General features: G+C 50.9%; 1 protein-coding gene across 1 annotated transcript in view; it reads right to left on the bottom strand.

Annotated features, from left to right (window-relative positions):
• Positions 1-25,058, bottom strand: part of ATP2B2 (ATPase plasma membrane Ca2+ transporting 2) — a 203,895-nt gene that overhangs the window by 95,008 nt on the left and 83,829 nt on the right. The gene's annotated exons all lie outside the window — the stretch shown is intronic.

The raw sequence follows: 25,058 nt of genomic DNA, 5'->3' as shown, positions 1-25,058 counted from the left end.
CTGTTCCTTCTGTCTGGAACGCCCTTTCCCCCTTTGCACCTAACTCAGCACTTCCTATAGCTCTCTAAAAATCCCTTTCATTTTTATCATGATTTTAATAATTAATAATGTGATTAGTTTTTCTTAATGTGTGAGTCCCTGCTGACTCTAAGCTCCATGCGGGCAGTGAGTGCCTCTGTCTTGGTCTGCTACTCAGTAGATAGATATTCAATAAGCATGGGGCCTTTCCTAGACACTTGCATGGGGAGAAAGGAGGTAAGGATGGGGCAGTGTGTAACTCCAAGGCAACGCCTGCTCTGAGACACTTTTGGGCTGAGGATTAAGGGGCAGGGGAGATATTTGGGGTCTCCCCAAGTCACCCCCCCCGTGTCCAAGGCCATACTGCAATCACCTCAGTGGCCTCCTCTGTCCTTGTTGCTGATAGGAAGGATGGAGAAGCCCCCAGCCAGCCCCATGGAGCGACTTGGGGGAAACACCCATGTCCAGTGTCACCCTGGGGCATCCCTCACACTTGCCACTCAGGGGCCTGAAGTGACGGCCGGGGAAACCATCGGTGAGATCACATGTCAGACGGAGCCAGGCGGGTGGAGGCCTGCAGCTCTGTGATGGCAACATCTCTCCATTGTTAAAAAAGGCAGATTCTTTGAGGACTCGGAGGCACCCCCTAGAAATAGATTCTTCCTCAGTATGAAAGAATTCTGGGGGGTGGAGAGGGGGAGGTAAGGAGAAGGATGGTGGCGTGACAGCTATAAAGCCAATCAGAAAACCCACAAAGGCCCCAGAAAACTGAGGGTGACTCCCCGTGAGAGCTGTAATCTGCCCCTAGCAGATCTCATGTTGGCATTCCTCTCTTCCCTGTTGTCCCCCTCCCTCTCTCACTCCTGGGATTGCTCCCAAATATACCACCTGCACCCCATCCTTGACTCATGCTCTGCTTTTGGGGGAACCCCTAAGAAGAAGACAGATCAGTGAGACCTGTATGGGCAAGTGTGTGAGATAGGCCTGGGGTCTGGCTTCCTCCAGTGACTGGCCAGGACCTTGCTGGGCCCCTGCTTCCTTTCCACTAAGGGGCTTGGATGGGCTCCGGGAGGGCCCTTGTTGCTAGCAAATTCCCAGATCCTCCTGCACGCTTCTCTTGTAACCATATCACTGATTCATGAAGCTGTTAATCTTTTATGAGGAGCCTTCTAAGGCTGCTGGGTCAGCACTGGGGCCCCTCGCCTCGTGGAGGGTACTGCCCAGGGATGAACGTGCACTGCGTGTGGGGCACACACAGAGAGGGTCTCACCCTGGGTGCAGGGTGCCCTGTCGATGTCACTCTGATGGCAAACTTCTTATCCCCTGGCCCTGCCTCCAGCGTGCCATTCTTGCTCTGCCTGGCTGCCCTTCTGGCTCTCACCCTTCCTAAAAAAAGGTGCCGGGAGCCACCCCTGACCGGCCCCACTCTGTCCCGACGGCCCCTTGCTGCCTCCTATCTCTATAGAGGTTATTACGTGGTATTTTAACTGACCCTTCTGGTTACTTAATTTTGAGCTCCTGAAAGGCAAGGCCAGTGTCATTTCATTTTGTGTCCTTGGGCACGGCACACACTCTGTACTTGTGGAGGGAGGGAAGATTGTTGGCTGTGCTCAGTCACAACATGCGTACGAAACCCTCTGGTCAAACCACTCATCCTCACAATCGCCACAGACAACACTCAACCCAGCTTTTAAGCTGTGTGACTTGAGGGGAGTCACTCAGCTTCTCTGGGCCTCTTGGGTAATAAAATGGGAGCTCCTGCAGACCCCAGAGGCTGATGAGAGGATTATGTGAGGCAATGCGTGCACACAGTGCTTGGCATAGAGTGGACGTTTGGTGAGTATTACCTAAAGTCACCAGCTGAACAGCTTCAACTGCATGAGGCCAATAGCCTTGTCTGTACTCTATGCAGGAGGAACCCGAGCTATGAGGGGCACAGCCAGGATTAGAACCCAAGTCTTAAGACACAGAGCGCCATGCTCTCGCCGCTCCTTGCTGCTGGTGCGTGTGGGTGTCTCTTCTGGGAACAGTAAGTATTTGCATCCTGTGTCTGTCATTTATGTTGAAGCTTTACACTGCTGGCTGTTCTTTTGTAACTTCGATGCTGCGTGTGTGTCTCCAATAATGTGACAAAGGCCACCCCCCTTGTTGCCCAGGGGACAAAAAAGCTCTTTCATTTCACATGCTAGATACTTCCTGTCCAGCAGGGAGCTGGCTACTCCCTTCGCTACCTGGAAACTGGTCACATTCTCCCTGTGAGTGTTATTTAGAAGGCTTCGGGAGAGAGGGTGCTTCCTTCAGCAAACTGTTTCTGCAAGCGCTAGACAAGATGTATGTGTCTGGCTTTAGGAATCCAGTTCCTGGGATGCTTGAGGACCCATGGGTTTCTGGTTAACCCCTCAGGGACATTTCTGTTGGGAGGCAAGTCCACCCTCCTCTGGGAGAGAAGAGACAGTTACTCTGCGGACCAGCCATGTCCCTGCTCTTGCCAGGTTGAAGGCAGGGACGCTGGAAGGCCATCTGTGATGCTTTCTTGATAACTGGAAGGAGACTGAGAACGTTCTCTCTCTTTCTCTAATTGTTAAGCTGATAGTGTGTAGAGGAAGGAAGGTTGTTGAGTCTGGCCACTGCTGAAACCATAGACAGCTCTGAGGCCGGCTGTTGCCCTAGTTTCCCAGACTGTGAACTCCATGAGGAGGTTGGTCGAGATTTTCCTGTTACCTGGAACAGAGTCCAGCATATAGTAGGTGCTCAATAAACAGGAATGGGCAGAATGGGTGGCTGGTAGGCCACAGATCTCACAGCAGAAGAAAAGCACGCTCCTTAAAGTCTTCACCAAACAATAAAACTGAAATCAGTTCAGAATAGTTAGGCTTATCTGGAAAGTTATCGAATGTGCCCTCAGAATATTATTATTCATAAGAATGAATGCTTTGTCACTAATTGGAATGAATGAATAATTATAGCCGGCTGCTTTCACTTAAAAAGAGTTCTTTAAAAAAAAAAACTCTTGAAGAGTTTAAGTGTTTAAACTCTGTAAACCTTTAAAGTCTCTCTTTAAAAAAGAGTTTAAGGCGTACAGAGGGAAAATGCCATGGTTCTGACCTTGACCTCAAGTGGTTTATACCCTGACCTTAACTTCCAAGGCTCACTGCTCCCACTTCTGCTCCTTCATTGCCCCCTTCCCTCTTTTATTCTGTCAGAGAGTGTCCCATTCTGAAGGTTCCCCTCACCACCACCTGGTTGCTGCTTCTCCAACAGGGGCAACAAATAAGTTTCATCTTGAAAGTCAACCATGATTGATTAGTACGGTCTACCTCAAATTGAGCAGGAGTCTGAGCACTGGGATTGATGAGTGATGTCTGCCACAGATGTGGGTTCAGGAAGTGGAGAATTGTGTTTAAGTTATTTGCTATGTCTCTCATCTTGTCTTCTCTCTTTCGCTCCTTGGGCCAGGATTTCATGGGGCTCACAAGGTAGCCCCACTTGGTTGTTTTGCCCATGTTTCCAACTCAGCAAGTCTAAGACCAATCTCATTGTTTCCTTCAAATCTATTCGTCTTTCCAGTCATACTGGCCAGCCTCCTTGGTATTTCTAGATTTGGCCCTTCTTCTTCACTCCTGAGATCAGCATCTGAATTTGGGCTGCCAGCATCTCTCACTTGGCTACTCCTGCAACGATGCCTTAGTGAGTCTCTGTCCTCCCAGCCCCACTGCCTCTGACCCACAGTATATGCTGCTCTGATCTCCTGTAAGTGCCCACTCTCCACACTAGATCTTGCAAAGGCTCTACATGCTCTACAAATAGTGTCTGACATCTCCTGTTTGAGAGGTAAGACCAATCTCATTCATTCACTCATTCTGCATTTCTTTCTTCTTTGTTCATGTATTTGTTAAACAAACATTTTGTGATTGCTGTCATGGAAAATGTCAGATATGTGTTGTCTCCTAAGGACACAATAATAAATTACACACGACCTCTGCTTTGAGTGGCTCACCATCTGGGGTGGAGACAGACACCTAAAAAATTAATTCCAATCCATTATAATAAAATGATGCTTGAAATGCCTCTCTTTCCACTTTGGTCGCTTTTCCAGGCTGGGTCTTTCACCTTTCCTTTGGGATCTGCCCTCAATGCCATCCTTCCCTGCATGTTTTTCTTCTCTCTCATGGTACCTGCCACACTCCGGTAAATAGTACGATGGCCTGTTTGGGTCAATCTGCTTCTACTCCCTTTCCACCAACTGGAGGTCTTGTGTCATTTCTTTATAAGGCAAATTGTCCAGCACACAGTAGGATCCCAATAAGAATTGAATTGATTCATTCCAGTTTTTGAGTAAACCTCTCATGTGTTCTATTTGTCCTCTTCAACCCCAATCTGATCTCTCAGATGGGCCATCAATCCATTTGCTTTGATGCTGGGCTTGGGGTGAGACCGCATGGCCCTGACGCTTACAGGTTGGGCATGCTAAACCCCAGGTGCCTTCGTTTTCCTATCTTTAAAATGGGGATTATGATAGAACCTTCCTCATGTAGGTTAATGTGCTTAGAACAGGGTTTAATTTAGCATCTGGTAAAAGCACGGGCCACTACTATGGTCACAAAGGACTTTCCCTAAATTTTGGAAAAAGGCCCTTCTGTTTATTTTTCCTTTTGGGCTGAACTCATTCAGTGTTTGTTTGGAATTCTCACGCTCTTCTGCTTGTGTCTACCTTGTATTTTGCCCCCTCATTGTGAGTCCCTGGGGTCCTGCCTGGGAGGGTCTGGGCCTTAGAAGGTTGTGGAAAGGGAAGGGTGGATGGACCAGTCCCTCTGTCCAGAAGAAGCCCCCAAGCTCACAGGTCACACCTGATTGCCTAGCAACCAGGAACATACATCCTTGTAGCAGCTTGTAATTTTATGGGGAAGCAAAATGTTCCTGATGGACCCTCAAGTCACATTCCATTGAGTTCTATTTGGCCTGAGCCACATAACTAAAATGAACAGAACAAAGCCCCAAGGCAGGTGGGGGGCAGGGCACTGTGCTCAGAGACTGGGGCTGGGGTTCCCCCAGCAGGCAGGACGGATGCAGAGGCCCTCATCCAGGTATGGGTTCAAATAGCAGCCTTGCCACCTCCTCACTGCGTAGGTACGTCTCCTCTCCTCACCTGCCAGAGCGAGGATTTCGTACCTGCCTTGCAGGGCCTCGGTTAGAATGACTTGAGATGAGGCATCACTCCCTGTTCTCAGCCCCCAGCAGGGCTGCCTCGCTTAAGAAGAAACTGTGTGCACGTCCCACAGGCAAGCTCACTCCCCTAGCTTCACCTCTCAGGTCCCACCCATCAGCCTCTGCTCAGGCCACTCCCCACTCCCTGCCCTCTAATGTGCAGCCTCCTCTCATTTTCCAGGTCTTCTCTGCCTCCTGATCCCAGGGTCTCAGAGGATCCACTCTGTTATTCCCAACCTCAGCCCCTTATTTCCTCCAGAGCGTTTCTTACGACGGACAGTCTCAATGATTTTGCTCTTTACTTGGTTTTTGGCTTGTCACCCACACTGGAATGCAGGACCCACCGACCCAGTGACATTCATTATTTTGTTCATTGCTGTGTCTATCCCAGGGCCTACAATTACATCTAGCACATAGTAAGTGCTCAAGAAACATCTGGTGAATCAGTGGATAACTTTTCCCGTGCCTGGTGCTTAGTGGGCGTCCACGAGCCTTTGTGACCTTTTTGTCTCACTTCAGGCTTTTCTACTCTGCAAGGGAGGATGAGCTGATACCCTTAAGCCCTTCTACTACTTGGCCCCATATCTACTGGAGGAAATTCCTTCTCAGGGATGTATAGCAAAAAAATAAAAATGCCCGTAAACTGAAAAACATGCAGAAAGTCATCATTCTTAGCACTTTTCAGGGTCAAAACTTTTGGACAGAGCTAGATAGTATCACGCATCTCAAGATCCTCTGAAATTTTAACATACAAAATAGGGAGAGGGAAAAAATATCTATGACTTGAGGGCATCTGGAACACATTGAGCAGGGGTTTGGGCCAGGCAGGCCTGGGTTCAGATGTCACCCCTGCAACTTGTTGGTGAGCGACCTTGGGCGTACCGTGCCTCAGTTTCCTCATCTGTAAAATGGTGGTCATACTGAAATGAGGATGTGGTATTTAAAGGGCAAGTCCTCCAGGACACACCCTGTGCTCAGAATTAAACCGCAAGGCGGGGACTCACCCCGGCCTCAAGTGGTCTCCCTTAGCCTCCTACCTTGTGGCTGCCCTTTTCTTCACTGTTACTGTGCAGAGGCCTGAAGCATGGCTGGCTCCCTGAGATGGTAATTGTTAGGACAATTTAGGAAAGCCTTTGGGGGTGACAGAAAAGCATGCAGTTCCAGATCAGTCAGCCGTCTCATGGGCCCATCAGCAGAACATCAGAGGGACAGCTTTGTAGCCTGGCCCCGCATTAACTGTAGCAGTCAAAAAACTGATCATTCCAAACCCCGGTGCTCACTTGCTCAACACTTTCTCCTTGTCTGGGTAATTAGATCTCACAGGACTTCAAGAGGATGCTGGTGGCTTCGTGCCAGCCCATGCATCCTTGAGGCTGGCAAGGGGGTGGCAGGAGATGCATCTCTGCTAGTCAGATCACAGCCCCTCCCTGGCTGGTACCTTCCCCCAGGCTGGACCTCTAGGCGGGGATGAAAGGCACATACCTTTGCACATCAGAGACAGTGGGAACGCAGGGAAGTCGGGCCAGGGCATGTACAGGGAGCGGGTGGATTGCTGGGGGCTTTGGCAGGGTTAGTCTCTGATATTTCTGTGGCCCCCATGCTGAGCTGGGCGGTGGGTTCTGGTTGGGGGGAGGTAGACTGAGGAGGCTTCAGGCTGCACACATGCACATGTGCATGCAATCATCACTCATGTTTTCACTTACTTAGAATCCCACTAGGTTCTTGGGGTTTCAGAGGCAAATGAAACGGCCCCTGCCCTCAGGAAGCATAAAATCCAAAAGTCTAGGATGGTGCCCGCCTACCCACCAGATATTCTATGGAAGAAAAACGCTTTCACCTTTTAGAAGTAAAGCCAAAGTGTGGTAATTTAAAAGCTATCCTCAGTGTTCTACAGTTTGCCTCTGTAGGGATTTTTTCCCCTGCTTGCCCAGGATTTTCCCCACATGCTTATTCCTCTGGGGTTGGGCCAGTTTTGTAACCCCTTTACCTTACCGAACACTCAGTGGCCTCTTGGGACTTGGTTCTCTCCCAGCTGACAGCTCTAGGCTCTAACAGACTAGGGGACTAGTTTTCTGACACTGTGACTTCTCCAAATGCATCCCAGCAAGAAAAGAGGTGAGGGAAGGGGCACAAAATTGGGAAAGTTAGCGGACTCAAAGACATGTCCCATCTCTGTGACCCATCACTGTGTGACCCTGTGCAAGTCCTCTCTGAGCCTCAGTTTCTTTACTATAAAATGGGAGGCTGAACAGGCTTATCTCCCAGGCCAGCCATGATATAAAAAGAGATCATAAAAGGTTATAGTACCTGGCAGAGTGCCTGCCAGAGCCCAGGAAATAGACACAGGGGATCTGAAAACACTGAACAGCAGGAGCCTGACCAGAACTCACCCTCAGTCGACCATGGGGATGCAGCATGTTATTTGAGGCTTAGGTTAGATATCACCTCCATAGGGAAGCCCTCCCTGACTGCCCATCTTAGTTGCCTCTTCCCATGGGTGCCCTCAAAGTCCTTATCCACCTGATATATTTTCTTGTTCATTTATTTGTTTCTGCATTTTTTATTGGACTCTATAAACTTTGTGAGGGGAGGTATCTGTGTTCCCTGCTGTATCCCCAGCACCTAGGACAGCATCTAGCATCACGTAGGTACTCAATAAATGCTTCTTCAAAGGATAGATGAATTAAATGAATGCAGTGATTATCAGCCAGAGGATGGGGCATACCTCACCAGAGGGTGTGTGAAATTTAGTGGGGGTTAGTAAGTGGTAGGTCATCTATAATCTCAACACTATAATTATTATCATTTATCTTCAGTTATCTTTAATTTATTCTGGAATCCCAATATGGCATCAAAGGAAGGGCGAACTCTGTAGTTTTAAAGGAAGCTCTAGGGACTCTCATTTCCTGTGGGCCTGGAAGCCTGTCCTTGAGGACCCTGCAACAGGGTGGCAGCTGGATCACACCAGGCCTGAAGGCCACAGTGAAGAGTTTCAATTTTGTTCTAAGAGCAGTGGGAACCATTGGGTTTTGAGTAAATGGTGGCACAAGTAGATTCATATTTAAGTTTATTCAGGCCACGACAGGGAGAATAATTGGAGGGGGAGAGGATATAAAAGGGAGGGGCTTATACATACATTATTCTCATTTAATTTTTCTGGTAACCTGTAGGTAGGCATATCTAAGTTCACTTTTCAGATGAGGAAACTGAGGCTCAGAGGGGGACTGTAATTTGCCTGAGGTCACACAGCGAGTGAGTTGAGTTGTTGACATTGGATCCTCAGTTGGTATACCGTGTCCAGGCCCTGCCAAACAGCTTCCAACCCCTGGGCCTGGGATTTGGGCTCCACTTTTATAGCCCACAACATCCAGACCTGGAGGCCCTTGAGAATGTTGCTGGCCAGAAAAGAGGCAGGTGATTGAGACCTGGAAACCACGATCAAGTTCATTGGCAGAGCAGGGGTTTGCCTGGCCCCCACCCTGGCCCCTCTCTCTCTTATTTGGGCCTGAGCTCCAGTGTGTTTGGGAGCAATGGAAAACTCCCAGGCTTCTGGGCCAGAGTTCCAGCACCACCCTGTGGGGAGCTCGGAGCCCGGGGGATGGCCCCTCATCCCCTTTTGACAGCCGGTTAAGAGGATGAGGCATGCACTCTGGAAAACTGTATGGAGGTTCCTCAAAAAGTTGAAAATAGAGCTACCATATGATCCAGCAATTGCACTACTGGGTATTTACCCCAAAGATACAAAAGTAGGGATCCGAAGGGGTACGTGCACCCCGATGTTTATAGCAGCAATGTCCACAATAGCCAAACTGTGGAAAGAGCCAAGATGTCCATCGACAGATGAATGGATAAAGAAGATGTGGTATATATATACAATGGAATATTATGCAGCCATCAAAAGGAATGAGATCTTGCCATTTGCAACGACGTGGATGGAACTGGAGGGTATTATGTTGAGTGAAATAAGTCAAACAGAGAAAGACATGTATCATATGATCTCACTGATATGAGGAATTCTTAATCGCAGGAAACAAACTGAGTGTTGTTGGAGTGGGGGTTGGGGTGGGAGGGATGGGGGGACTGGGTGATAGACACTGGGGAGGGTATGTGCTCTGGTAAGCGCTGTGAATTGTGCAAGACTGTTGAATCTCAGATCTGTACCTCTGAAACAAATAATGCAATATATGTTAAGGAAAAAAAAAAAGAAGAAGAAGAAGAAGAAGGTAGCGGGAGGGGAAGAATGAAGCGGGGGAAATTGGAGGGGTAGACGAACCATGAGAGACGATGGACTCTGAAAAACAAACTGAGGGTTCTAGAGGGGAGGGGGGTGGGAGGATGGGTTAGCCTGGTGGTGGGTATTGAGGAGGGCACATTCTGCATGGAGCACTGGGTGTTGTGCACAAACAATGAATCATGGAACACTTCATCTAAAACTAATGTTGTAATGTATGGGGATTAACATAAGAATAAAAAAATGAAAAAAAAAAAAAAAGAGGATGAGGCATGGCCTTGTCCAGGCCCAGAGTTTTACACCCACTGGGGTGTGGCTTGGGCAAGTGAGTCACCCCTTCTGCACCTGTTTCCTTATCTGCAGAATGGGGAAAACAGTGGCATGTTGGGATGCTGCTTCTTACAAGGTGGTGGCTGACTTGGCTATCCCTAGAGGATGGGGTGGTCTAAATCGACCTCCTAGCCTGCCCAGGTTGAGCCTCCTGCCAGCCACCAGATGGTCCCCAACAAGGGGGCAGCTGGAAAAGCTTTTTGGGTGGGGATCTGGTTCTTCACTTTGGATATCTGTGGCCACAAACCAGGGACATGTGGCCATAAGAGAGATCTAGCATCTTCCTAGACGGTTGGTAGGGATCCCTGGTAAATCATAGATTCACTGTGTTTATGATGCCCATTTGGCCTTGTTTGGACATTAGGTCTAAGCCCGCAGGGGTGCTTGCCTCATATCTGGGCTGCTCCAGACCCCTGGGTTTCTCTGTTCCCCCTTACCTACCCTTTGGGGTCCTTGCCAAGACTCTGCCCTAAGACACTCTTTGACGGGGTCTGTCTGTGTCTTCTTGGGAGAATCCCCAAGGGTGTGGTCTCAGGCAGCGTGACAGAAGGTCTAGTTCATGTACCTCCCTCCCTGGAGAAGGTGGGGGGCTGGGCCAGGGTGGGGATGTGGGCAGATGTGGCTGCTCTGAGCCCCTGTACCTGTCTCTCCTGGCTGGGTCCTTTGCTTTGCTGCTCTCAGGATTAAGCCCTGGATTCTTTCTAGAGACTCTGGGACTTCAAGCAATGATGAATTGAAAACAAAAAGAAAGAATAAAAAAGATGTAAGAGAAAAAAATACAACTTAAAGAAATTATGAAGGAGAAACAAAAGCGGGTGTTGGGTTTTGGCCATCCAGTGGCTTCTTCCTTCCTTTGGGAAAGTAGGTCTCTTCTAAGGGAGGAGTCTGGGGGGCTGTCCCTCAGGATGCCCCTCCCCCCACTTCCTGCCCTGGGCGGTTGGGCACGTGAGCAAGCCAGGCCACTCGCTGGGCTCTCTCCTTGGACTTGGAATCAGTGATGCACCAGAGCCAGCTCACATCCGCTTGTGAGCGCCAACGGCTAAATTTTCAGATATTTTTGTGAGCTGGTTATTCAATGCAGCCATCACTAGAATTAAATGATATAAACTTACACACTATACAAACTATATGGGAAAAGGCCACCAATTCCTCACGCTCATGCCTTCCTAAGTATTTTACTAAATGCCTCTGTGATCTGTTCTCTTGAACAGATGTCCACCGCCCCTGCACAGTAGCACGACTAGATGGCACGCACTGCTGCACCTCTCTCCCCAACTCTGCATTCACAGCCGTCATGCTGGTGACATGGTGGCAGTGTTTACACCACAGAAAGCAGCATGTGCTACAGACAAGGACTCCGCCCCCCCCCCCCCCCCCCCGGCCCCCAGACAGCTCCGCGCTACACATCTTCCAGCACAGCCCTGCTTGGAATCCTGAGTAATACAGGGACCCAGACAGCTGGAGTGGACTCTTCCCCACCCCACATCCCCCAAAGGGACACTGGGTCTGTCCGTCCTGCCACTGACCCCTGCATGTCCCAATTTCCCTCCCGAAAACAGCTCTGTTTTCCAGTCCTTGCTCCAGCTCGGAGCATTCTGACCAGGGATCTTCCTCATGCTGCTCGGGCGGCTGCCCTTGCTCAGCTGGCCCGTCTCCGAACCACATCGCCACAGACGCAGAAAGAGACAGTGCGAGAAAAACCATCACCCCTACTCTTACCCCTTAGCCCCAGCACTGACCCCTTCGGGATGCTTCCTTTATGCCGCTTCTCCCTTGCATCTGTTTGTTGCCGTGGTCACTGGTAAACCCCACTGTTTTCTTTTCTTTTTTTTTTTTAAATTTTATTCATTTATTTGACAGAGAGAGAGACAGCGAGAGAGGGAACACAAGCAGGGGGAGTGGGAGAGGGAGAAGCAGGCTTTCTGCGGGGCAGGGAGCCCGATGCGGGGCTCTATCCCAGGGCCCCGGGATCATGACCTGAGCCGGAGGCAGACGCTTAACGACTGAACCACCCAGGCGCCCCAACCCCACTGTTTTCATATCACCTGTTTCAAGACCTCATTCATGCTGTTTCACGTTCTCAGCAACTACCATTTATTTTCCACAGTGTTCCATGCAGCACATGGAAAAGCTGAAAGTAGGCTTCATTGCTCTCCTAATACTGGGCATTTAGGAATTACCTTTAAAAAAAAAAAAATCACACAGAGATGTGGTTTAAAAAGTTGAGACTGGGGGCACCAGGTGGCTTAGTTGGTTAAGTGTCTGACTCTTGATTTCCACTCAGGTCATGATCTCAGGGTTGTGAGACTGAACCCCGCATTGAGCTCAGTGCTCAGTGGGGAGTCTGCTTGAGATTCTTTCTCTCCCTCTCCCTCTGCCCCACTCCCCCTCATCCTGCTCTCAGACACTCTCTCTCTCTAAAATAAAATAAAGTAAAATAAAATAAAATAAAATAAAAAGCTGAGAGTGTAGATTGGGAGACCTGAGTTCTCACCTGAGTTCTCATTTGGTTTTGTGCCAGATGGCTATGTGAGCTTGGGCAGGATTTTTCCCTCTCTGGGCTTCACCTTCTTAAACCTATGTGAATGATGACAATGGTAATGAGAATAATAATGGTCTCCATTCCCTGCAGGCTTCCTGCTCTGTGCTGTGTATTCTTACATGCATCTGCTCATGTATTCCTCACAGGGGCCCACGAATAAGTACTCCTTCACAGATGAGTAAACAGGTTCTGGGAGGTGAAGTCATTTGCTTGGCACAGCACAGCAAGTAAGTAAGTGGCACAGTTGGGATTCAGACCAAGGGCGTCTGCTATTTAACGTTTAGGCTGTATCGCTACTTCCTAACGCCCAGCATGCGACAGGCTCTTGGAGACATACGTGCCCATTCGGCAGTGAGCTCCTCTGCCCCCACCATGGGCCTCGTCTGTTCCCATTTATGTCCCCACTTGACAGGGGAGAAACTGTCTTCAAGTGCAGAAGTGATTGTCTCAAATAACACTGTTTTGGGTTGAATTGAGTCCCTCTACAACCATAAGCTCCAGCGCTTCAGAATGGGACCATGTTCGGAGGCTGGGTCATTGCAGAGGTGACTAGTTACTAAGTTAAGATGAGGCCGTGAGAGTGGGCCCTAATCATCTATGACTGGTGTCTTAAATGTGGACACAGAGATGTATGAGAAGACAATATTAAGACACAGGGAGAAGGGTGCCTGGGTGACTCAGTCGTTAAGCGTCTGCCTTCAGCTCAGGTCATGATCCCAGGGTCCTGGGATTGAGCCCCGCATCGGGCTCCCTGCTCAGCTGGAGGCCTGCTTCTCCCTCTCCCACTCCCCCTGCTTGTGTTCCCTCTCTTGCTGTCTCTCTCTCTCTGTCAAATAAAATAAAACTTAAAAAAAAAAAAAAAAGACACAGGGAGAAGATGGGCCATCCACAAAGCAAGGAGAGAGGCCCTGGACAGATGCTTCCCTCATGGCCCTTGGAAGGAGCCAACCCTGCTGACCAACACCTTGAACTAAGACCTCCAGCCTCCAGAACTGTGGGACAACATATTTCCATTGTCTAAGTCCCCTGGTCTGCCATCCTTTGTTACGGTGGCCCCTGGAAAGGAGCACAGAGGCAGTGCAGGGATGGACGAGAAGCTGGGGTCCTGGGGAGAAGGGTGGATGCATTGGGGGCAGGAAGGAGGGACTCTGCTCCCTTTGCCATGTGTAGGGATGACTAGGGGCTCCCCAGTCGTGGGAGCTGTGTGCTTGGGCAGATCCCTCCCCTCCTAGGAGTCCGTGTTCCCATGGGCCCCTGGGATTGCTGGATGGTCCCTGAGAGCTGTTCCAGACCTATGGTCCCGTGGGTCCGTGAATCCCTCAGGCCTTTGCTCCATCTGCTCTCACCCAATTGAGCTGGTGTGGGCGATGGGGGATAGTCCCAGGGAATGCTCCGTTTTGCTGTTCTGTCAGCAGATGTTTCCTAAGACCTCATCCAGCAGCCTGCCCTCAAGGCTGTTGCTCTTTTATTGTCCTCCTTGAACCTCTCCTGACAACCTCTATGTCTAACCGACTGCCTATCCAGTGTCAGACACCCTGATCACACCCTACCTGCAGGTGACCCTCTCCTTATATCTCTGACATCTCTTGCTTTGCCGGCTGCCTGCTCCCTTAGTAGGTCGTGTTCCCTAAGGACCTCTGCTTGATCAGTGTCCCAGGTGAACTCATTCCTGCATGTTTATTGAGTGTACTCTGTGCTGGGTACTGTTCTAGGTGCTAGGATACAGCAGAGAACACCACAAGCCCACATCTCTGCCCTCCTGTGGCTAACCGCCCCCCCCGCCCCCGCCCCGCACCCCGTGCAGGTGTGGGACTTGTGAGCAGAGATGGGACTTCTCTGTTATCTAGGTGTTTCACCTCCAGGTCTAGCCTCTCTGCCGGGTTCCATGCCTGTTCTCCTTTCCCCCAGGCCCCAAGAGTGCATGATGCCCAATATGAACCTTTGGTCTCACCCTCAACCTTGCTCCTCTCCTGTTGGCCTCCATGAGCAGTCAGCTGCTGTTCTAAAAACTGAGTTGCATTGACATGGTTCTTTTCCTTGACCACCTATCACAGGCTGAGTCCTGCTGCTTGGCGCTCCCTCCTCTCCATTGCCACCATCCTGGCCAGGTCTAACTCTGTCACCTCTCTCTCAATGACTGTCCCCTCCCTCTGCACTGGCTTTATCCCCTGGGATATCTCCCCATTCCAATCCAAATCAGGGCTGCCAGACCAGTTGTCTTGACCACATTGCTTTTCTGCTCAAGAACCCTCAGGGGCTCCCTCCTGTCTCTTAATTTATGCCCAAGCCTTTGGCTCAACATTCAGATCCCTTCATAGAGGTTCCTAGTTTGGGCTCTGGGGTTGCCTGCTGGCATCGGAATCCCGGTTCTTGCACCTATTAGCTGTGTGATCATGGGCAAGTGATTTAACTTCTCTGTGTCTCCATTTCCTCATTTGTAAAAATAGGGATAATCCTAGTGCCTACCTCAGAGAGTTGTTGGGAGGATTAAATGAGGTAATGATGTATGTAAAGCTCTCAGGATGGTGTCTGGAAGATCTATAATGCTCAGTTACCCTTAATTATTATCACTACTTCTAGTCGCTCCCTCACCCAAGCTCCAGCCAAACAATGAATGGCTCTTCCTTTTACACACCCTTCTTTGCCTCTGTGCTTTTGTCCCCACTGTTCCCTCTCCCTAGAGTGCCCTTCCCCATTGCAAACCCTGCCTATCCTTCAACATCTTGCTCACATACTGCCTCCTCCATGAAACCTCCCCAGATTCTTTAGCTAGAAGGGCTCTCACTTCTGCCTCTCAACTCCGTGGCATCTTGTCCGAAGCTATCCCACAGAGAGAGTGGAGCCTTTGCTGCTCCCAGCATTTGCTGGGACCAAGAAGACTTCCAGGGGGCCTCCCCCTGGGGTGGAGGCTGCTGGCAGGGGGGTACTAGGGAATCAGCAGCTGAGGCGCTAATTTCCACTGCCTATAAATAACTCTGGGTCTGAAACTACAGCAGGGGCCTGGGTTGTGCCAGGAGGAGTAAGATAATCATTGTGCGGTGAGGGGGGCCTGTACAGATAACTTACCTGCCCTGGCGGGGCCTCTCTTGTGACAGGCAGGTCTGGAGGGAGAGGCTGCTTCAGCTCATTCAAGCTTTGTGGGAGCCAGGCTGGGTGAACCCCTGAGGTTGCCCTAACACTGGAGACGGTCCAGCCTGCAGTTCCTGAGCAACATCTCTCACGCCTTAGCTCACTTGGCAGATGAGGAGATCGAGACCCAGGAAGGCAAAGTCATCAGAAACAGGTGTCCAGGTTCCTGGGCTTCCGGGGGCCAGAGAATTTTTGCCAGGGAATGCCCACGGGCCTTTGGAGGTCCGTGTGCGTAGGACTTGGAGGCCGCCTGGTAGGAAGGGCTGGGCTAGGGCTGAGGGGCCACAGGTATGGCTGTGGAGGTGTTGGGGTGGAGCCTCAGCCACACCCCCAGGATTCCCAGGCCATAGTCTTCCAAGGGGAAGAGGGAACTGGGGGCTGGCTGTGAGTCAGCCACCCTTTGGCCAGTCTGATGTCTGTACTGCTCAGGGCACTGAGGCAGTGTGTTTAGAATTCTAGAATGTCTGAGCCTGGAGGAGCCTCAGAGACAACCAGACCCACGCTCTTTATTTTCCAGATGGGTAGAATGAGGCACAGAATTGCGGGGTGGGGGTGGGCGGGCCTGAGAAGGTCTCAGTTAATAAGGGCCAAAGTCAGGATGGTCCCCACCTGAGTCTTCCCAGCTCAGTGCGTCTGCTAACACAGGTCAGTGGGCCGAGTGTCCTTTTCCTGCACCCCAGGGGGCCCAACACATGAAGCCAGACAATCCTCTCCTGAGGCCCCACCGTGGGCCAGGCCCTCTGTGTGTTTTCTTATTGAGTCCACAGAGTAGTATGGGCCCTGGGATCTGGATATCACCTGCTCCATCCTGCAGATGTAAAAACTGAGGCCCTGAGAACTTATATAACTTGGGCCCCAACCCAGGCTTTTAGATACTCTAGTTAACTGCCTTTCTCCAATTTCATCAAGGATTTTCAAAATTTTTTCTTTTGTTTTTTTAAAACGCTTTGTTAAAAAAATATCTTACCAGATGCTTTGCCATGCAAAACAGATAAAAAAGGAGCTGCTTTGGTACATGGTGGGGCAGAAAGCCCAGAACTTCACCTACTTATCTCCTTGTCCCCTGGGTGCCACTGTGGAACCCCAGGGAACCCAGTATAAGAACCACCTTTCTAAACCCTCAATTTCCTTACATTCAGCAAGTTCTTTGGCTCTTCTGGCCCATGGAGAGGGGCTGTACTCTCCCTGCTTGCCCCCACTCCATCCCACCTCATGCCCATTTTAGACTCTCATGGACAGCACAAATATAAATACCTATTACCTAAGCTGAGTCTGTACACAGCATGAACAAACCAACTAAAAGTCACAGTCTACAAAAATCAATCTCTAGTCTGTGGGCTGGAGTTCTCTGCCCTTTGAGATACATACATCCTAGGCTCCAAGTGCAATGAATTCCTCATTTCTTCCCGTAACATTCCAGGTCCCACCTCAGGGCCTTTGCTCATGCTGTTTTCTTCACTAAGAGTGTGCTTTCCTTCCCATCTCTGCATATTCAGCTCCTCCCTGGCCTTTGAGACCTAGCTCAGAGAAAGCCTCTCCTGTATTTGTCTCTAATGGGCATGGGTCAGATTGCCTCCTCCTATGACCTTCAGCACACTCCATCTGGCTGTAGAGTTATTTTTGTCAGCAGGAGACAGTAGATTAAGGGGATTATGTGCCCATGTTCAGGAGCCAGCCTGCCTGGGTACTGATCCTGGCTGGGACCCTTATCACTAGTGTTGCTCTGAGCCTCAATTTCCTCATCTGGAAGCTGCGGGTATGAACAATTCCTGTTTGAGAAGACGAAATGAGGTAGTAGTGCAGATCCTCCACAGCGAGCCTGGTCTGCAAGTGCTCAAGATGTGTTAACGAATCTCTACCACCTGTAACTGGTATCGTAGCTAGACTGGGAGAGTCTTTAGGGCAAGGAAGTTTACAACCCAGCTCTGTACCCCCCTTTCCTGGAAATCTTTAGGGAGCTCTGGATGGGGAGGGGTTACAGGAGGGGCTCCTCCCTCCTCCCCTCTGGCTGGAAGGAGGCCCTAGCCCCTGCCCCTGGCTGCCCTTTCCTACTGGTTCTTGCCTGCCTCTGTGACCTTGGAGTTGTCTCTTGTCTGACAACCCCCTCTCCTTGCCACTGATCCTTGGATGGAGGGAACATCCTAGAAGGCTGTCCCTCCCTGTCTTGGCCTTCCCACCTGTCCTGCGTACAGCCACATCACACAAACATTGCTCCTGAGTGGCATGGAGACATCTCTTCCCAGAAGAGCAATGTGGCTCAAGCTGCCCATTATAAGTGCACAGTACATACGTGTTCAACAAGTACATGTGTGTCAGCCTTGTCGCCCTACATCTCCGCTTGGCATGACCGAAGCAGGGGAAGCAATGGGACACTCACTGAACACCTGTCCATGGTTCCAGGAGGTGGGCATTATGATCATGCCCTTTACAAATGGGGACACTGAGGCTCAGAGGGATGGAATGACTTGTTCAAAGTCCTCAATGGTAGAGTTGGGACTCAAAGTCCATGTTCTTTGCATTCTTGACCACATAGTAGGCACTTAGTGTTTAATGCATTTTTATTCTGCAGAGCAAAGATATCTTCAGAGCCAAGAATCAGGGCCCCCTTTCTCTCCAAGCCTTTGTTTCCCACTCAAGGGGCTGCTGTGAAGACCGCATGAGGCAACCCAGTGCAAGGGCCTGTCCCTGATGAGTTTGTATGCAGTAAATTACAGCCGCCGGGTAGCTCTGGGATGCGGGCTCTTTGCACAGCGGGTCTGCATAGTGTGAGGCCCACCTGTAAATGTTCCCCGCAAGTGCTTATAGCCTCCACTCCCCCTCTGGATGCCTGACTGCACAAAGCACCCACGAGGCCAAGCAGCATTGTTCATGGAATAAACAGTCCGTCTAGACTTGCTGGAATCCACCCAGAAGCCCTTCGGTCAGCGGTGGGTCGGGCCCTTCCGCTAACTGTGCTGTACCCTTCCGGCCACCCCCTGGCCTGCGGAACTGTCTGCCTAGCACACAGCCCGCTGCCCCAGCCTGGGAAAATGGATAGCACGTATCAATCAACATGTGGGTTTATTTTATTGATGATTCAGAAAGATGTGAGGGTGGCATTCTGGAAAGCATCCACATGTGATTCATCAGACTTTCACAGAAAGCTAGTGCTTTTAAGGGATTTATTTTTCCTGGTGATGGCGGTGGGGTGGGGGGTGGGGTGGGGTGGTGTATAAGCATTGCAAATCAGATACGGGGCTTTTTTTTTTTTTTTAACCCACAGCCTCACATGTGTTGTTCAAGCCCACTGATCTGCCCAGATAAGCCGCCTTTCTCTTCTCTGCTAATTTAAACCCAACGTGTCCCTAAAGTCACACAGAGAATCCTCAGCATAGAATAACAGCTCACACCGAGGCAGCAGCTACCATGTGAAGACACCAAGCACTTTAGGCATGTTACTCGGATCCTCACGGGAACCCTAAGAGAGAGGCACTGTTATTGTCCCACGTTACAGAGGAGGGAACCGAGGCACAGAGGGGTCCAGTGCTCCACAGCGGGATAAGAAGTGCAGCCAGGATTTGACCATGACACCGAGTTGGCCACTTCCCCGCGGGGACACTAGTCCTGTCCCTACTTCCCGTGGATGGTCCCAGCTATGCCTGCTTCACCCGTGTGAACGTTAACGGTGCTGGGGTTGGCTATGACCACTGCATATTTGGTGCTCCTGAACCCGCCTTCGCTCCTCAGCTACCCTTTCTCCCCCTCCAGGCCAAGCTCTCTTCAAGGGCTCAGAGCATGCCCGCTCTTCGTGCGCACCCTCCCCAGCACACGGAGGGGCCTTCCACAGGCACGATCTCCCTCCCACAATCTCCACGTAGTCTGGGGGGACGGACCCGCACCACTCTGGGGAGAGCACGTGACCGGGGTCTGCCCTATCAGCCTTCTCTATCCTCTGGCCACAGGGATTGGGCCGAGAATGGCCATGTGATTCCAGGTGGCCCAATGAGAGTTTGTTCTGGGACTTAGGGGAGGGGACCATGAGGAAAGAGGTGCCTTTGGCGGCTGGGGGGCCAGGATGGGAGGGTGTTAACCTGAAGCTAATAATGGGAGGGCCTGCCTGAGGACAAGGCCAACAGGGCAGCCCTCCTGCTGCCCTGGAGAGCCTGGACCCCGCCTTGCCTGAGGCTAGAACCATCCCTGCCTCTTTCGGTTGCAAAAGCCAGAAAATCCCTCTTTTGCAGAAGCCAGTTTGAGATGGGTTTCTATCAAAGAGAACCCTGATGGCTAGAAATACTCAGTGAATACTGGAAGATGATTCTTCTGTAGAAAACTTTCAAAGGATTTTCAGCTCACTGTCTCCACATGGCAGAGTGTGAAGTAGACCATTCCCGTTTCACAGAGGAGACTATAGGTCCTGAGAGTGTGCCTGAGGTCAGGAGCCTGCTTGGTGACAGAGGCGACGCCAGAACACCTCTCCAGCCTACATGCCTTCCCCTCCAGCAACCCCGCATGTCTCTGAGAAGGCAGCTATATTTCCTCAGCCTCTTACGTATTTCAATGAACTTTTCTCCTCCAGACCTGACACCTGAAACTGCTGGGTTCGAAGATGGAGCACGATCACTTCACCAGAAGACCCCGGTGAGAGGCCTTCTTGAGCCTCTCTGGCCAGGCTGTGAATTCCCCACGTGGACCCAGTGTCTGAGCGGTTCCCAACCTCACCCTGCCTGGGACGCTGCTGAATCTGTGGCCGCCTCGATTTCCCCATCAACCTCTCTGGGCCCCGGTGATGCTTGCGGAGATGGAGCACACGGAGAAACAGAGCATCACAATGACAGACAGACGACCCCCACAGCCTGGGCCTGGGGCCCAGAGACACTTAAAACACACGCTGCCTTCACACCCTCCCCCGTGCCCAGCTGGTGGCGGCTCTGTGGATGACGACACGGGCCCTGCCGGGTCCGAGGGGCATTCTGGTTTAACATCATGTTTATGCAACGTGAGGCACTGTCCCCGTGATCCACTCTGCTCTCCTCCCTCAGCCCCACTCTCGCCTCCACCTGGGCGGGCCATAGGATTCATACAAAATTAACTGGAGGTTCCGTTTCACAACACTCCAGTATCCAGTTCCCACCCCACCCCTGCTGCTGCCCCCCTTCTTTGTTCCCCTCTCTCCCCCACCAGGAGATGCACAATGCAGGGAGCACTCAGCGGGACCTGTCTGAGCCGCCCCTTCTGACAGCCTGAGGTGCGGGGGGCTGGAAGTGAAGGACAAGGGGTGTGCATGCCAAGTGGCTCAGGGCAGTGCCTCTCGGAGCTTGGGGAATTGAAGCCAATTGTTCCATGGGTGACACAAGCTGTCCCATGTCCTGTCCCCCTTCTGCAGCCTTCCATCCCACCCAAGGGGGGGGTAGAGGCATCCCCTACCTCTCAGTCTTCTCCCTTCTTTCTGTGAATATTTGTTTGAGCGCCCAGGCATTGTACCAGGTGCGGGGGACACAGTGGAGAATGACAAACAGCTCCTGCCTCTGGGGCCTCACAGGCCACCCCAATACCTATCACCCATTTTTCGAGACTAATCGCAAAGCAGCCTACTCTGGGAAGCCTTCTCTGGTAGCATATTAACTCTTTGTTTGGTACCATCTTATTTATTTATTTATTAGATTTATTTATTTATTTTAGAGAATGAGAGCGAGAGAGTGCTCAGGGGGGAGGGGTTGAGGGAGAGGGAGAGAGAGAAACTCAAGCAGACTCGCCCCACCAGATCACCGAGCACAGAGCTGGATGTGGGGCTTGATCTTAGGACCCCGAGATCAGACCTGAGCTGAAACCAAGTCAGATGCCCAACCAACCACACCACTGAGGTGCCCTGGTACCATCTTATTTAATTACCTATTTCTTTCATGGGGATAGAGCTGATGCATGTTGTTTTTTATAAGAAATATTTGGCTATAATAATAACAATGATAATGAACATCATTTCAGCAGTGTCTAGGGTATGTCATATATCATACTAAGCCCTTCATGTGGATTATCTAATATTCACAACAACCTGTGAAGTAGGTAGTGTTATTACTCCCATTTCACAGATAAGGCAACTGAGGCTTGGAGAAGTTAACTGAATTCTTTCATGTGTCCCTTGAAGAGTAAATGTCCCTTGAAGAGTAAGCCTGGCAGGATTTAAACCTGGGTCTTGGGCTCTACTGTCCTATGTTGGAAGGGTGTGGAAGGAAAGGAAGCAGTGGAGGGCAAGGAGGGGAGGGCACTGCTGGAGTGGAATGGAACCAACAGGGGAGGAGGGAAGGAATGGAGCTCAGATCAGAGACGGAGGCCACCCCTGGCCTCACAGGGAGCCAGGTTTACCCCCCAGTTGTCACCAGAGTCAGGCCTTCAGGGGGAAAGTTCCACACTGCCAGGCCTTGGGAGCTGAGCCCCTGGCCAGCAGCAGGTGGTGCCCCAGGTGAGAGTGGATTTCTCATGGTGTCAACCCACCTCTATCACTTGCAGAGATCTTTTTGCCTAAAATTAGCTGGATGTGAAGCGGAAGGCTAATTTATGCATGGCCCAGAGCAGTTTCCTGTAGTGTGACTCAGAGGCTGGCTCCTTGCTCACGTCAGCAGACGAGGGGCACAGGGTGTTGGGAATGGCCAACCTGAGTCCCCGTCTGCAGCTGGTACAGCCCCAGACCATGTGGCTTTTCAGCTGGGGGCTAGGGCTGGAGGACCAAGCATTTCTCGAAGTCAGAAGAGGGCCAAATAGGGCATGAATGCTGAACACCAGAGGGAATAAAGAAAAGTTCCTTGGTGGCCCCAACCTACTCAGGCCCTCATTGGACAGAAGGCATCTTTAGAGGACTGTTCCCAGGTGCACATGCTTGGCTCAAGCACAGGAACACATCTTGGGATGGTGTCCAAGGCAGCTGTGTTCAAAGTCTGCTCTGATGTGGACAGTGGTGGTGACCTTGAGCCGTCATGCTTCTCATCTGTGAAATGGGGTAGCAACACCTGCTTCTAGGAACATGTGTGATAAGAACGTAGCACAGCCTGGTAAAAAGTGTCGTACCATTCACAGACATTGGCCAGCATTCCAGAAGGGTCAGATTCCACCCTTTCCAGAGAATGCGACTGCTTCTTCCAGAGTTATGATAACCATAATGAAAACAATAGCAACAAGAGCTGACATTTATTGAGACTTAGAGACTGGGCACTTGGCCTAATCTCATTCAACGTTCACAACCTATTTTACTGATGGGAAAATGGAGGTGTTTAGTCTCTGGGCCTGAATCCTAACACATGGCACTATCCATGGGCCAGGCATTGTTCTAAGCTACTTCACCGTGTCCTCACCACCCTATGAGACAGTTACTGTTATTGTCCCAATTTACAAATGAGGAAACCGAGGCACAGAGGAGTTGATACCTTGCCCAGAATCCCACAGCTGGTAAATGGCAGGGCTGGGATTTGAACCCAGGTTGTCCAAGTCTGAGGTCTGTAGCATTATGCTCTTCTGCCTCTCCCCAAACCTCTACTGCACCCTGGGAGATCCTTCTAGGGACCAACACAGCAGGGGCTCTGGGTAATCCTGCTACGGGCTTTCTCCCCATTCTCAGAGATCTTTCCCATCAGAGATCTCACTTGGTCCTCATGAGAAATTAGGAAACCAAGGCCCAGGGAGGTCAAACCAAAAGCCCCCAGCACACATGGCTGACAGGTGGCTGAGCGATATTCAGAGCTGTCATGATTCCTTCCACTGTAAAGATGATAAAGCCGAGTCTCCTTTATTTTCCACATAATGCCTACCTTTTTGCAGTGCCCTGGCATTCTGTGGAATTCCATCTAAAAAATGCTGCTCTATGCCATGCTACATGCTTTTCCTTCTCTTTCCTCCATAGCCAAGTTCAAGTACCTCCTCCAGGAAGCCTTCCCTGACCTTCCCTGCCTACCCACCTCACCTCTCCTCTGAGCTCTGGGGTCCATGCTATACCTGGGCTAGATTATGGGCTGTTTTGGCTGCTCAGCTGCTCCCCATGGGCTGGGGACTCAGTGGCCACATCTCAGGGCTTTACTGGGCAGCTATCCACCCTCTTCTGTGCCAGGTACCAGACTGGGAACTAGATGTATGGGAGGAGCAAGACAGGATTCCTGCCCTTTGGTGTGCCCATGCTTTTCCAGCAGGACGCAGTGGGGGACACAGTGAACCAAATGGTGATGGCTCTGCACAGAGCTGGAGTTTGGCCATGGGCCGCTCAGTTTCCCAGAGTCCAAGAGCCTGTCAGGGGGTTGGGGAGGAGAGGCGGGTTTCTCCACACCATGGTCCATATGCCAAGGTCCATGGCCTGGCTTCGAGAGGCTCTGCGAATGTGCTGACAGTGTGAGCCACATCTGTAGTATGCGGTGGTTTTTTTTCTGGGAAAAAGGACCACAACTTCTAGCAGGTTCTCTGCAGGGCCTGAGACTGAGAGACACTTAAGACTTCCTGACTCAAGAGAATCTCCTGGTCCCATTGAAAAGAAAAAGACTCCTGGGGCGACCCTTCCTCCTAGCAGGCCAGGTGTGCCAACCTGATGGCAGAGGTGAGCATGAGCCATTCTGCCACAGACTGGTGTTTGCAAGAGGCCCAGGAGCCCCCGGGCAGAGCTTGCTCCCATCTCAGGGCATGTGTGGCCATTCTCAAGCTCCGAGTTAGAATCACAAAATCAGGAAAGGATGTTTCCTCTATTCCCACTCTACTCCCCAAACAAAACCAAACATCACCAAGAAAGGAAGGTGTTTCTAAACTTCTGCCTAGCTGAGTGGCTAGAGTCCCTTCCCAGGCAGCCTCTGCAGGAAATGCATTGAGAGTTGGTGCCCAGCAGTGCGCAGGGCATGGGGACCGGAGTCAGGAGACAGGATGGGAAGGACTTTTGGCCTTGGATTTCTCATCTGTCATATGGGGATAAGAATTCGGATGCTGTCTCCTAGCTGTGATCTGTACTTGGCGGAGGGATTGTCATCCATTGCTTAGAATAAGTAGAATAAGAATGGCTGCCACTTACTGAGCACCTACCGTATGCTCAGGCTTCTAGTAGGCACTATGAGGTAGTCGTTGGTTCCCTTTTCCACAGGAAGAAACTGAGGCTCAGCACAACCTTTTTGCACAAAGCTGTAAGACTGGGGGAGTGCCAGGGAAGAGCCTCACACCCACACCTTTGGGGTTTATGCAGGGAACTCTTCTCCCTAATGGCAAGGGGAAAGTAACTGTGGGGATGGGGACCCAAACTCTACACTCTGGTGCTCAAGCTGGGCTGGTTTCTCTTCCTTCTGCCCAACAGCAGATAACCTGGCTTTGGTCCCCTTCAGCCAAGCCCCCAGAAACTGAAACCTTCTCTCTCCTGAGATGCTAGGTCTGCTCATTTTGGCAATTACAAGAAAGCCCCACACCCATCCCCAGGGCAAGACACACACAGGCATCTGTTCACCTTTCCCGAATGGCCCATCTTCCTGCCTGCCCTGTCTTCCAGCAGCTCCATGGCCTATGGCTGCCCCAGAGACCTAGGGAGCCACCATCAGAGTTTGGATTTGGGACAGTTGGACACAACCCAGGCCAGTGACATGGGTTGTGGAGCTGGATTTGAATGCATGTGGATTT

Source organism: Mirounga angustirostris, unplaced genomic scaffold (genome assembly GCF_029215605.1).
Source record: "Mirounga angustirostris isolate CCGP_5_RB_7025 unplaced genomic scaffold, mMirAng1.0.hap1 SCAF_1, whole genome shotgun sequence".
Lineage (NCBI taxonomy): Eukaryota > Metazoa > Chordata > Mammalia > Carnivora > Phocidae > Mirounga > Mirounga angustirostris.
This window is presented reverse-complemented; position numbering and strand designations above follow the sequence as displayed.